Below are 14372 nucleotides of genomic sequence, written 5' to 3'. Positions count from 1 at the left end.
AAAACTACCTCACCAGCATCATTTTCCAGTGGTCCAATATCAACTCTCACCTCCCTCTTACTCTTTAAATAACTGAAAAAACTTTTAGATTCCTGCTTTATACTACTAGCACGTTTGCCCTCACATTTCATCTTTTTCCTTCTTACAGTTTTTTTAGTTGCATTTTGTTGGATTTTAAAAGACTCCTAATCATCCAACTTCCCACTCACTTTTGCTACCTTATGTGCCCTTTCCTCATCTTTAACACAGTCCTTAACTTCCTTTGTCAGCCATGATTGCCTACGCCTGCCATTTGAGAACAACTCCTTCTATGGGATATATCTATCCTGTGCCTTGTGAACTATTCCCAGAAACTTCAGCCATTTATGTTCTTCTGTCATTCCTGTCAGTATCCTCCTCCAAACTACCTGAGCAAGCTCCTCTTTCATGCCTCTGGAATTCCCTTTATTCCATTGCGATACTGATACATGTGAGTTATGCTTCTCCCTCTCATTTTGTAGTATGAGTTCAATCATATTATGATCACTACCTTCTAAGGGTTATATTAAGCTTTATATTAAGATCCTTAATAAAACCTGGGTTATTATGCAACACCCAATCTAAGATGGCCTTTGCCTGAGTAGGCTCAGGCACAAGCTGCTCTAAAAAGCCATCTCGTAGGCATTCAACAAATTCCCTCTCTTGCAATTTGATGCCAACCTGATATTCCCCTTGAGTGAAGGCTGAAGGGCTTTGGCTCAACAGGTGTAGGTGGAAGCGGGTGAGGCAATGTAGGTTTAGTTTTCAATTTTTCCTGTTACTTGAGGAAAGGGGGAATTATGAGTGTGAGGGCAGCTTGCTGTTCTCGGTGTCGGACGTGGGAGGTCCTGGAGTCTCCTAGCCTCCCAGACGTCCACATCTGAGCTGCAGCTCCTTAGGGACCGAGTTAGGGAACTGGGGCTGCAGCTCGATGATCTTCGTCTGGTCAGGGAGAGTGAGGAGGTGATAGAGAGGAGTTACAGGCAGGTGGTCACTCCAGGGCCATGGGAGGTGGGTCACGGTCAGGAATGGGAAGAGGCAGGTACTAGAGAGTACCTCAGTGGTTGTACCCCTTGACAATAAGTACTCCTGTTTGAGTACTGTTGGGAAGATCGGCCTACCTCGGGGAAGCCGTGCCTCCAGCACAGAGTCTGGCCCTGTAGCTCAGAAGGGTAGGGAAAGGAAGAGGAAGGCAGTAGTAGACTCGATAGTTAGGGGGTCAGATAGGCGATTCTGTGACCGCAGTCAGGAGACCTGGATGGTAGTTTGCCTCCCTGGTGCCAGGGTCCAGGATGTTTCTGATCATGTCCAAGATATCCTGAAGTGGGAGGGTGAGGAGCCAGAGGTCGTGGTACATATAGGTACCAATGACATAGGTAGGAAAGGGGAAGAGGTCCTGAAAGGAGAATATAGGGAGTTAGGAAGGAAGTTGAGAAGAAGGACAACAAAGGTAGTAATCTCGGGATTACTGTCTTTGCCACGTGACAGTGAGAGTAGGAATGGAATGAGGTGGAGGATAAATGCGTGGCTGAGGGATTGGAGCAGGGGGCAGGGATTCAAGTTTCTGGATAATTGGGACCTCTTTTGGGGCAGGTGTGACCTGTACAAAAAGGTCAGGTTGCACTTGAATCTTAGGGGGACCAATATCCTGGCAGGGAGATTTGCTAAGGCTACTGGGGAGACTTTAAACTAGAATGGTTGGGGGGGTGGGAATCAATTTGAAGAGACGAGGAGAGAGGAGGTTAGTTCACAAATAGAGAAAGCTTGTGGACAGTGTGTGAGGGAGGAAAGGCAGCTGATAGAGAAGGGGAGCGCTCAGACCAAAGATGTAAGGGAGAAGGAAGAAAAAGATAATAAAGTTGTTTGCACCGTTAGGGATAAACAGAGAGTAAGAGGTGGAGAGTTTCTTAAATGCATCTATTTTAATGCTAGGAGCATTGTAAGAAAAGTGGATGTGCTTAGAGCATGGATTGATACCTGGAAATATGATGTTGTAGCTATTAGTGAAACATGGTTGCAGGAGGGGTGTGATTGGCAACTAAATATTCCTGGATTTTGTTGCTTCAGGTGTGATAGAATTGGGGGGGGGGGGGGAAAGGGGGGGAGGTGTTGCATTGCTTGTCAGAGAAAATATTACAGCAATGCTTTGGCAGGATAGATTAGTGGGCTCGTCTAGGGAGACTATTTGGGAGGAATTGAGGAATGGGAAAGGTGTAGTAACACTTGTAGGGGTGTATTATAGACCACCTAATGGGGAGCAAGAATTGGAGGAGCAAATTTGTAAGGAGATAGCAGATATTTGTAGTAAGCACAAGGTTGTGATTGTGGGAGATTTTAATTTTCCACACATAGACTGGGAAGCCCATTCTGTAAAAGGGCTGGATGGTTTGGAGTTTGCAAAATGTGTGCAGGATAGTTTTTTGCAGCAATACATAGAGGTACCAACTAGAGAAGGGGCAGTGTTGGATCTCCTGTTAGGGAATGAGATATGTCAGGTGACGGAGGTATGTGTTGGGGAGCACTTCGGGTCCAGTGATCACAATGCCATTAGTTTCAATATAATAATGGAGAAAGATAGGTCTGGACCCAGGGTTGAGACTTTTGATTGGAGAAAGGCTAACTTTGAGGAGATGCAAAAGGATTTAGAAGGAGTGGATTGGGACAATTTGTTTTATGGGAAGGATGTAATAGAGAAATGGAGGTCATTGAAAGGTGAAATTTTGAGGGTACAGAATCTTTATGTTCCTGTTAGGTTGAAAGGAAAGGTTAAAAGTTTGAGAGAGCCATGGTTTTCAAGGGATATTGGAAACTTGGTTCGGAAAAAGAGATCTTCAATAAGTATAGGCAGCATGGAGTAAATGAGGTGCTTGAGGAATATAAAGAATGTAAAAAGAATCTTAAGAAAGAAATTAGAAAAGCTAAAAGAAGATATGAGGTTACTTTGGCAAGTCAGGTGAAAATAAATCCAAAGGGTTTCTACAGTTATATTAATAACAAAAGGATAGTGAGGGATAAAAGTGGTCCCTTAGAGAATCAGAATGGACAGCTATGTGTGGAGCCAAAAGAGATGGGGGAGATTTTGAACAATTTCTTTTCTTTGGTATCCACTAAGGAGAAGGATATTGAATTGTGTAAGGTAAGGGAAATAAGTAGGGTAGTTATGGAAACTATGATGATTAAAGAATAGGAAGTACTGGCACTTCTAAGGAATATAAAAGTGGATAAGTCAGTAAGTCCTGACAGGATATTCCCTAGGTGTCATGAGGTGGGGACAAGGGTGCTGGGAGAGGACCCACATGCAGGACACAAACAAGTCTTCCTTAGGTTCAATAAAATAGTGTTTATTACTCGCTACACAGAAAATTGGGAAATCGAGGACAAAGAGGAACACGAACCTCGGACTAGGGGACTAGGGACTTGGATCGCCACGGACCTGGGACTTGGAAACAGGGAACTGGGATTGCCGTGGCCATATCTTGGACAGTGGGAACATGGACAGCTGAGGACCTTGGATTGGACAGTGGGAACATGGACAGCCGCAGACCTTGGACTTGGAGACTAGGACCTTGATTCACCGCCACCAGACACTTAGACACCACGGATCGCTGCAGCCAGAAACGTGGACACCAAAACACAGGACAAGGAATCTTGAACCAGGATTCCTCCTTCAGATCAGGCATCGAGCTGGGACTCTTCGTCGAGGGGTAGACACAGACAATGGGCAGGAACGTCGAGCCAGGACTCCGCCTTCCACTCAGGCACCGAGCCGGGACTCTTCGAGGGGTAGACGTAGACAAGGGGCATGAACGTCGAGTCAGGACTCCGCCTGTCTTGTATGAAACCACACCTGATGTGATAACCGCAGGAAGGTTAAATATCTCAGTCCCAGGTTGAGCATTAGCAATATCAGCCACCAGAGGAATTCAACTTACGAAATATTTCCTGTTTCTTTGACTTCGCCATTGGGGAAGTATTTTCCAGTTTAGTGAAGAACGCTGGTGAATAGCTGATGTTTCCTGGTGATCTCGAGTCACTCCTTGCAGCAGAATCTGGGGCACGACCTCTTCGCACAAGCAATGGCATCGGAAGCCATTCATTACTTGGGGGCAGCCTCTGTTCAATAGGCTCTGCTTCCCTTTCCCTTCGCTAAGGAGCCTGGACTACACTCTGGCGATGGAAGGCGAAGTGCTGGTACTCCGATGCAGGCTGGATGACTCTGGCTTGTCATAGCGATTGCGACTTGCGAAGGCTTCTTAACACTCTCGCCCCGAACGGCTAAAGCCAGGGACTTATAAACTGCCTATCTGCCTATTTGGGTAGAGGGTAGATTGCCTTGATTGTCAAGCTCAAGGGACGCGTGAAACGGAATTAGAGGGGAACAAGGAGTCAATGGTCCGGATCACAACCTAACTAAATTTAAAGGGGAACAGATCCGGACCATGACACTAGGACCTTGAGGAAAGTTAGTGTAGAAATAGCAGGGGCTGTGACAGAAATATTTCAAATGTCATTAGAAACGGGGATGGTGCTGGAGGATTGGTGTATTCCTCATGTGGTTCCATTGTTTAAAAAGGGTTCTAAGAGTAAACCTAGCAAGTTTGACGTCAGTGGTGGGTAAATTAATGGAAAGTATTCTTAGAGATGGTATATATAATTATCTGGATAGACAGGTTCTAATTAGGAACAGTCAACATGGATTTGTGCATGGAAGGTCATGTTTGACAAATCTTATTGAATTTTTTGAAGAGGTTACGAGGAAAAGTTGACGCGGGTAAAGCAGTGGATGTTGTCTATATGGACTTCAGTAAGTCCTTTGACAAGGTTCCGTACGGAAGGTTAGTTAGGAAGGTTCAATCGTTAGGTATTAATATTGAAGTAGTAAAATGGATTCAACAGTGGCTGGAGGAGAGATGCCAGAGAGTAGTGGTGGACAACTGTTTGTCAGGTTGGAGGCTGGTGACTAGTGGTGTGCCTCAGGGATCTGTACTGGGTCCAATGTTGTTTGTCATATACATTAATGATCTGGATGATGGGGTGGTAAATTGGATTAGTAAGTATGCAGATGATACTAAGGTAGGTGGTGTTGTGGATAATGAAGTAGGTTTTCAAAGCTTGCAGAGAGATTTAAGCCAGTTAGAAGAGTGGGCTGAAAAATGGCAGATGGAGTTTAATGCTAATAAGTGTGAGGTGCTACATTTTGGTAGGATTAATCAAAATAGGACATACATGGTAAATGGTAGGGCATTGAGAAATGCAGTAGAACAGAATGATCTAGGAATAATGATGCATAGTTCCCTGAAGGTGGAATCTCATGTGGATAGGGTGGTGAAGAAAGCTTTTGGTATGCTGGCCTTTTTAAATCAGAGCATTGAGTATAGGAATTGGGATGCAATGTTAAAATTGTACAAGGCATTGGTGAGGCCAAATTTGGAGCATTGTGTACAGTTCTGGTCACCGAATTATAGGAAAGATGTCAATGAAATAGAGAGAGTACAGAGGAGATTTACTAGAATGTTACCTGGGTTTCAGCACCTAAGTTACAGAGAATGGTTGAACAAGTTAGGTCTCTATTCTTTGGAGCGTAGAAGGTTGAGGGGGGACATGATAAAGGTATTTAAAATTATGAGGGGGATAGATAGAGTTGACATGGATAGGCTTTTTCCATTGAGAGTAGGGGAGATTCAAACAACAGGACATGAGTTGAGAGTTAGGGGGCAAAAGTTTAAGGGTAACACGAGGGGGAATTTCTTTACTCAGAGAGTGGTAGCTGTGTGGAATGAGCTTCCAGTAGAAGTGGTAGAGGCAGGTTCGATATTGTCATTTAAAATAAAATTGGATAGGTATATGGACAGGAAAGGAATGGAGGGTTATGAGCTGAGTGCAGGTAGGTGGGACTAGGTGAGAATAAGCATTTGGCATGGACTCGAAGGGCCGAGATGGCTTGTTTCCGTGCTGTACTTGTTATATGGTTATATTGACATCCCCCCATTACAATTATGACATAACCCTTATTTCATGCCCTTTCCAGCTCCCTTTGCAATCTCAACCCCACAACTTGGCTACTGTTTGGAGGTCTATATATGATTCTCATAATTTTTTATTACCCTAGCAGTTTCTTAACTCCACCCAGAAAGATTCAACATTCTCTGACTCTATGTCATCTCTTTCTAAAGATGTAATTCCATCTCTTAATAACAGAGCCACACCACCACCTATGCCTTCCTGCCTGTCCTTTCAATACAAAGTATATCCTTTGATGTTAAGCTCTCAACTATGGCCTTCTTTCAGCCATGACTCAATAATACCTACAATGTCATACCGACCAATCTCTAATTGCGCCACGAGTACATCCCCCTCAGTCCGAATGCTACATGCATTTAAATACTGCACCTCCAGTCCTGCATTCTTTCTCCTTTTGAATTTTACCTCTGTGGTACAATTTAACTCTGCTCTGTCTGCATTTATACCCAATCATTGGCTTGTCTTTCCTTACATTCATATTACACCCTTCATCTATTTGTAAACCCACTGGCCCATCCTCAGCTCTAACATCCTGGATCCCACTCTCCTGCCATATTATTTTAAACCACTCCCAACAACTCTAGTAAATATACCTGCAAGAATATTGGTCCTCCTTAGATTCAAGTGGAACCCATCCTTTTTGTACTGGGCCCACCTGCCCCAGAAGAGGTCCCAATTATCCAGAAATCTGAATCCCTGCCCCTTGCTCTAATTCTTCACCCATGCATTTATCTGCCACCTCATTCTATTCCTATCCTCAGTGTCGCATGGCACAGTCAGTAATCCTGAGATTACTACCCTTGAGGTCCGGCTTCTCAGCTTCCTAACTTTTCTTAGGGCCTCTTCCCTTTTACTTCCTATATCATTGTTACCAATTGTTACCACAACTTCTGGCTGCTCACCCTCCCTTTTCAGGATTATTGTGGATGTGTTTAGAAACATGCACCCTGGCACCTGGGAGGCCAACTACCATCCGTGTTTCCTTTTTGCGTCCACAGAAAAGCCTACTTGCCCCCTAACTATAGATTTCTTTATCACTGCTGCCATCCTCTTCAGTTCCGTACTCTTCTGAGCCTCAGGATCGGATTTAGTGCCGGAAGCAGAGCCACTGTTGCTTCCCCCAGGTAGATCACCCCTCCATAACGGTACTCAGAATGAAGTATTTATTGTTGAGGGGGACGGCCACAATGGTGCTCTCCACTATCTGACATCCCCCACTTTCCTCTCCTGACAGTCACCCACTTATCTGTCTCCTGTAGCCTTGGGGTGACTACCTCCATTTAGCTCTCCTCTATCACCGCTTCACTTTCCCTAATAAGCTGAAGGTCATCAAACTGCAGCTCCAGTTCCTTATCATGGTCTCCAAGCAGTTGCATCTCAATGCACTGGTGCAGACGTGGCCATCGGGGAGGCTGATAGTCTCCTGGAAATCCCACATCTGACACCCAGAACACAACACTGGCTCTGTAGACATACCCCCTATTCTCTCAAGATTTAAATAGGAAGTAAGGAATGAACTTACCTACTTACCTTGCCTTCATTTGTTTTCACAGAAGCCCTGTTGAGCCAAAACTTACAGACTCCTCTAATGACGACCACTCCCATAGTGACCACTCTTTTATAGACACTGGGTTTCCCTTCAAAAATCTTTGTCAGATCTGTGCGGGAACGCTCCTGTTGCACCTGCGCAGTACTCCAATCAAAGACTCCCGTCAAAAAAACTTGCTGCTTTTTCGAGTTCTTTGTCAGACCTATGGGGAATACTCCTGTTGTGTCTGTGCAGTTTACCAGTCGTACCATGTACACTTACATCAAAATCACCTACATAAATAATGAATAATAGAGGTCCCGGCACTGACCCTTGGGGCGACCCATTGGTCATAGGCGTCTAGTCAGAGAAGAAACCTTTAATCCTCTGCTTCCTATCATTGAGGGAATTCTGAATCACCTCCCTGCTTCCTCTGAGTCCCATGCAACCTAATCTTTCAGATCAGACTGCCGTATGGAACCTTGTCAAAGGCTTTACTAAAGTCCATGTGATAATATCCACTACCCTACCTTCAAATAGCCCTTTAGTTACTTCTTTGGAAAAACAAATTCCTCTGCTTCCTCCCCCACATCCCAGTCCTCAAGTTAAGCATACTTCTGAAATGATTCCTGCATTGTCCCTCTTCCTCCCACCCCATATATAAGCTTATATGTATACAGTTTGCATCCTTCTGTGGACTGGGGATCAGATATCTCCCACTTCGATTTGGGATTTAGCAAGCTTATGGTTCTGATCAGCTCCCATCCCACTCATAAGCTTTCTGTGCTGGTTGAAAAGATGCAGATTCTATAACTCACTCACTCTCTCTCTCTATCTCCCCCTCTCCCTCTCCCTCTCCCTCCCTCCCTACATTAAAATGTCTGGGAATACTGAAATTCTAAACATTGCAGTGAACAACCTAAATGAAAAAAATAATAGAACTTATCAGAAAAAGTCTTATTTTTGTTTTCTTATTATCTATAAAATTGTTGAATGTGGAATAAAAGTTTGGTTGAGTAACAAAGATTCTATGAGCTTTTATTGGGAAGATTATTGGTCAAGGTGATGGATGTGTTTAAAGAGTTTTGGTGATGAAATTAGTTTTTCCTTCCAATGCAATAGTTTGATTTTTATCTGGTGTTCTACTGTTGCTTATCAAGTGTGAAATCTTGAGTGCAGTGATAATTTCCTACTTGGCAAGTTGTGATTGTGAGTAGTTTAATTTTATAACAATTTTAAAAGATTGCAAGTCAAAACAGATTCTGTCTTGTATGATATTTCTACAAATGATAGCAAAGAATTTACTGTTACTTTCCACTCAATCCAGCCTAATATATAAACAGCTGAATGGGTGGTTGCCAACTGTAATTGGTCTGTAAACTCTGTACTGGCCAAGGTTTGAAGTTGGAATCATTCCGGAAAATTTTCTCCCACTGAACATAGCCTATTATACATTTTTTTGGTATTTTGGTATTATCAATTTTTGTTCATTTTTATAATCAAAGTTGTTGAAACTACTATTTAAATATATTCTGTGATCGAAATGCTTTTTTTCCGACTACTATCATTAAACAAACATTGAAGTTTCAGCTGTTGGTGTACTTCCTCAATATTCACCTTCAACCAGGCTTGAATGGATGGTACCCTGGTTTTACATCAAGTAATGGACTAATGAAAGACAGCATGGCTTTGTTTAGGGATATGGTGTCTGTCTAACTGGACTGAAATGTTTGAAATTATAATAAAGTGGATTGATGGGCAGCGCAATTGGAGTTATCTGCATGGACTTTAGCAAGTCCCTTGGCAAGGTCCCAAATGTTAGGACTTGTCTGGACGGTTAGAACACATGGGTTTCAAGGTGAGCTAGTCAATTGGATGCAAAATTGTCTTGACAGGAGTCAGAGTGGTAGTGGAAGGTTGATTTGTAGATGGAGGTCTGTGATTTGTGGTGGGTGTGCTACACGGATTGGCGCTGGGTTTACAGTTGCTTGCTATCTATATTAATTATTTGGATAGCAATGTTTTTCACATAGTTAGATGGCATGTAGTGAACATTGAGGATGGTTATTTAAGATTACAACTGCGTCTGGATAAAATGGGGAAGTCAGCCAAAGAACAGCAGAAGTAATTTAAATCAGACAAGATTTAAATCTTTTAACAGATTTACATGGCTACTTTTTCCATACTTAGGGGTGGTGAGTATATTGAACAAATTGCCAGAGGAACTTGTGGAGGTAGGGTACAATTGCAACATTTAAAAGACCTTTAGACAGTTACATGGGCAGAAAAGATTTCGAGGGATAAAGGACCAAATGCAGGCAAATGACTGACATCTTGGTTGGCACGGATAAGTTGAGCCAAAGGGGCTTTTTCCATGTTGTATAACTAACAGACTCCTTCAGCTATGTCCGAGGATCCCTGAAGGAATCAGCATAGATGTATAAGGTATGAAAAATAAATATGAGATACTTGCCTTAATCAGTGAAGACATTGAGAATAAGAGCATATGGGTCATGGTACTTCACAAATGAGAGTTTCAATGGTTAATGCCCATAATTTACTACCATCATGTCCAAATGGTCTGCTCCTGCAGCAATCAGGTCTTTAATCACTACTTCTAAATAATGTACCCTGTTGTCTATCTTGAAAATCATGTGATTTTCCAGCAAAGCTACCTTTGAACTATTGTATCCTTTAAATGGCAATGATGCAGAGAATTATGTTAAAATTGATGGCCTAGCTTGATAGTTTTGAGGCTGTAGATAATCAAACAAATTATAAATTCCCATTAATACCAACAAGCTTAGTTGGTATATTATGTTGGTATGGAAATATTTTTGTTACAGTAAACTATTGCTTTAACCCTGCATTTACTAAGGGAGTACAAGAATGTTAGCCCATGCAAAGCAGAAGCAGATATTATTCCATGCAGTAGCACTGAAAGAATGCCATGTTGTGTGTTCATATCTGCAGGCTTCCATAGTGGCAACAATGAGGGTCCAATAGTTTAGCTTTTTAAGCCCCTCTAGTCTGCAACTCTTGTTGCAATCATTTTAGGAGAAGATGCATTGACATGCAGCAAGTGAATATTTCCTGCTGTGAATTATAAAGCACAATTATAGTTTTGCAACCATATGCCTTGCTTAGCTGAAAGTAAAATACTTGGTCTGTAGCAAATCCTTGATAATGCTGAGTGCTGATTAAGTGCATTGTAATTGTCAGCTGTAAGCGCGAACAATAAAAGTCTTTCTGGCTTAACGTATTTTAGATTTTTCCCCTTTGATATTGACTTGCTAGTTTTGAACTATAATCATTATATTTCTTTTTATTGCGGATATATCTCAGGAGCAGCAGACAGAATAGATCAGGCCAACACGGAAAATTGTTTCAGACTAAAGGACTTTATTACATGATATCACGGAGAGCCTCTTGTATCTAAAAGCGGTGCTTAGGGGCTCTGCTTAGCTCTCAGACACACTTCATTATATAGACACAGCATAAGTAACTAAAAGCACTTAGCAATAACATTGCTTGACTGTGAACTTAGAACTAGATTGTAACAAACATCGTGACTTTGAACTTAGGACTAAATTGCAACAAACAAGAACATTACGTAAATGCGGCGCCACAACATCCTTGTTGCAAGGACTTTAGCTAAATTCTAAGACTTGCAAGGACTTTAGCTAATTTTTAAGAACATTCACGAGTGATCACGTTAACCCCTACATATCCAATATTAAATTCTTCCACAATTCCCTCCTTGTTGATCCTTTCAGATCAACACTCCTCATAAGGTATTTCCTCCTCTTCCTCATAGGGGGGGTTCATATCCCTCTGGAAAGGGTCTTTCTTTGCCAGGGTGTACCTCCTCTCCCCACCAGTTTTGCCGACTGCGCATTTCTCTCACCAGCTGGGGTATCATGGAGACATTTTCAGGTCCGTGTAAGGTTCTTCTCATTAACTGATAGCAACACAATCATGATACCTCACACACACAGCACCCTAAAACACATATCATTACCACTATAATTATCCCATGGGTAATCCAGCTTCCCCAGCCAGAAAATCATCCCTCTATTACTTCCCACCATTTCGTTCCTGAACCAAAATTCTTAAGCTGTTTCCCTATCTTCCTAATTTCCTCGATCCTTCCCCTTATGTGTTGACTAAGGTCAGTAATGTTTTCTGAGGCGTTGGGTATGTAGGTGCAACATTCTTTCCCTACTTACACACAGACCCCTCCTTCCCAGGCTAATACTTCTTCTCCACTTTCCTGTTTCTTTGCCCTCCGCTGTTAGGTAATCAATCAATCCCATCCCCAATATGATTATTACCACTACTTCCTTCATGTTAGTCCTCTATTGATTGAGTATATATTTTGTTAATAATCAGTCACAATGCATATACCATGAGGTGCAGGTTTCTTTTTCAGTCTCTCAGTATCCCTGGGTTCTTGGTTCTCAACGCCGTTCCTCTCCCTCGGGGAAGATATTCAGTGTTTTATTTTGTCCTTGTCGTGGTGCAACTTGCACCTGCTGGCATGTATTCAATCAGGTTTCTCCTTCACCTTATTGGCTGTACGGGTCGTCAGCAGCACTAGGTAGGGGCCTTTCCACCTGGGAGAGAAAGAATTTTTATTCATTGATCTCACATATATTCTATCTGCCGGCTTAAACTGATGCACGTTACCTTCAGTTAAAGGTACATGGGCTTGCCGGCCTTTCTCATACAATTTTCCTGCCTCCTGGCACAATGCTTGTGCGTGTTTCAGTGTGTTCTCATCATTCCATATTAGCGCTACCTTTTCTGGGGTCATGGGAGGCTTAGTTCCTGTTGTCATAGGCCACCCCATCAAAATTTAATGAGGGTTAAGTCCTGTACTTCTATTCTTCTGATTTTGCAGAGTGTATACTACTAAGGGCACTGCCTCTGGCCGTCTGAGACCATTTTGCTGAGCAACTTTTGTATTTATCCCTAGGGGATTTCCAAACCGAGGTATAATTTCTTCAATCAATATGTTCACCACAGTTTCTGCATCCTTCCTCCTAGTTGGATAGGCCTCCACCCATCTGGAAAACATGTCTACTATTACCAATATATACTTAAACCTCCTTTCAGCAGGCATATGTACAAAGTCAAATTGCAGGGGCGTACCATTGTTCAGTGATGGCATGCTGCATCCCTCCTTTGCCCATGTGAGCCTGGCCATGTGCCAAGTGAGCTGGGGGCAAAAATAAACTATGCGGGCATGATACTTGGTCGACTGGGTGACGACATAGCCCGGTATTCTGGTGACATGCAGATTTGCTCCAGGCACATTTCTCTTGCTGTGAGGCAAGATTTTGGGCTTCCTGCAACTACCGGATGTCAATACACACAGGGAGCTCCTTCCCTCCCGATCCAACCCGAGGGATCTGTGGCACAGGTTGTCACTGAAAGGCCACCTGTTTTGCTTCCATGTCTGCATTTCTCTTGGAGACCTCATTCTCAGATGAGGTGTGTGCCTTGCACTTATATTACTAAAGTCTATGGCACTGTATAGATTCTAAAAGGTTCCATACGAAGGAGGAGTGTTTAATCACTTTCCCTGGCAAGGTGATAAATCCTCTATTTTTCCACAATTGCCCAAAATCATGTGCTATCCCAAACACACAACATGAGTCAGAATGAACATTGGCAGCTTTTCCTTAGGCCAAAACGCAAGCAAGCTCGGGTAACGGCATAGAGTTCTGCCGCCTGTGCTGATGTTCCTTTTGTTAAGGCGTAAGCTTCTACCTCATGGGGAGTTACTAAAGCATACCCTGCCAGCAACAGATCAACTCTTGGGCGGTGCAAAGAGCGGTCTGTGAAAATTATTGAATCAGGGTTATCAATACGTTTGCTTCTCAGATCTGGTTGGGGCGTAGTAGTGGCTTCCAATGTGAGCATACAGTCTTGGTCATCCCCATCCTGCTGTGCAGATGGTATTGGAACAAAAGTAGCTGGATTAATAGCCGGAGGTCTTTTGTACGTACAGTTGGATTGAGAGAGAAGAATCACCTCATAACCTGTCCTTCTGGCCGTGGTAAAATGCTGAGTAGCAGCTGAATTCAACAGTAGCATTACGGCATGGGGTGCTATCACAGTACACGGGTGATCCAATACAATAGGAATACATTTTTGTACCATTACATTTAGGTCATGGAAGGATTTCTCCTTTTTGGGTGTCCATTCCACAATGAGGGGCTCCGTTTTCAATGTAGCAGAATGCATTACTGCATCCCTCTCCTGGTATTTGGGAATCCACTGTCGACAGTATCCTACCATGCCCAGGAAAGAAAGAATGTCATTTTTTGTTTTGGGGACTGGGGCCTTCTTTATTGCTTTCATTCGATCCCTTCCCACACTTCGCCAACCTTTGCTGAGCTGGAATCCAAGGTCCTGGACAGTCTCCTGGCAAAACTGCATATTCCCCACAGACACCCTGTGCTTTCTTCTCGCCAAAAGTTCAAGGAATGTTCAAAAATCTGTCAGACATTGTGGCCCTGTAGCAGAAGCTATCAGGATGCTGTCTGCATACTGAATCAGCATGGAATATCCAGACAGCTGGCATTTGGCCAAATCATTTTTAACTGCTGCAGCATAAACTGCGGGGCTTTCGGTATATCCCTGGGGTGGACGTGTTCACGTATATTGCTCATTCTTATAAGTAAGGCAAATAAATAATGGCTATCCTTGTGCAAAGTTATGGAAAAAAATGCTGAGCACCGATCGACTACAGTAAAGGTGCTAGCTCCCGCATAAAGCATAATGTTGTTGTCCGGCA

This window comes from Hypanus sabinus, chromosome X1, assembly GCF_030144855.1.
Source record: "Hypanus sabinus isolate sHypSab1 chromosome X1, sHypSab1.hap1, whole genome shotgun sequence".
Lineage (NCBI taxonomy): Eukaryota > Metazoa > Chordata > Chondrichthyes > Myliobatiformes > Dasyatidae > Hypanus > Hypanus sabinus.
Note: the sequence above shows the minus strand (reverse complement) of the source record.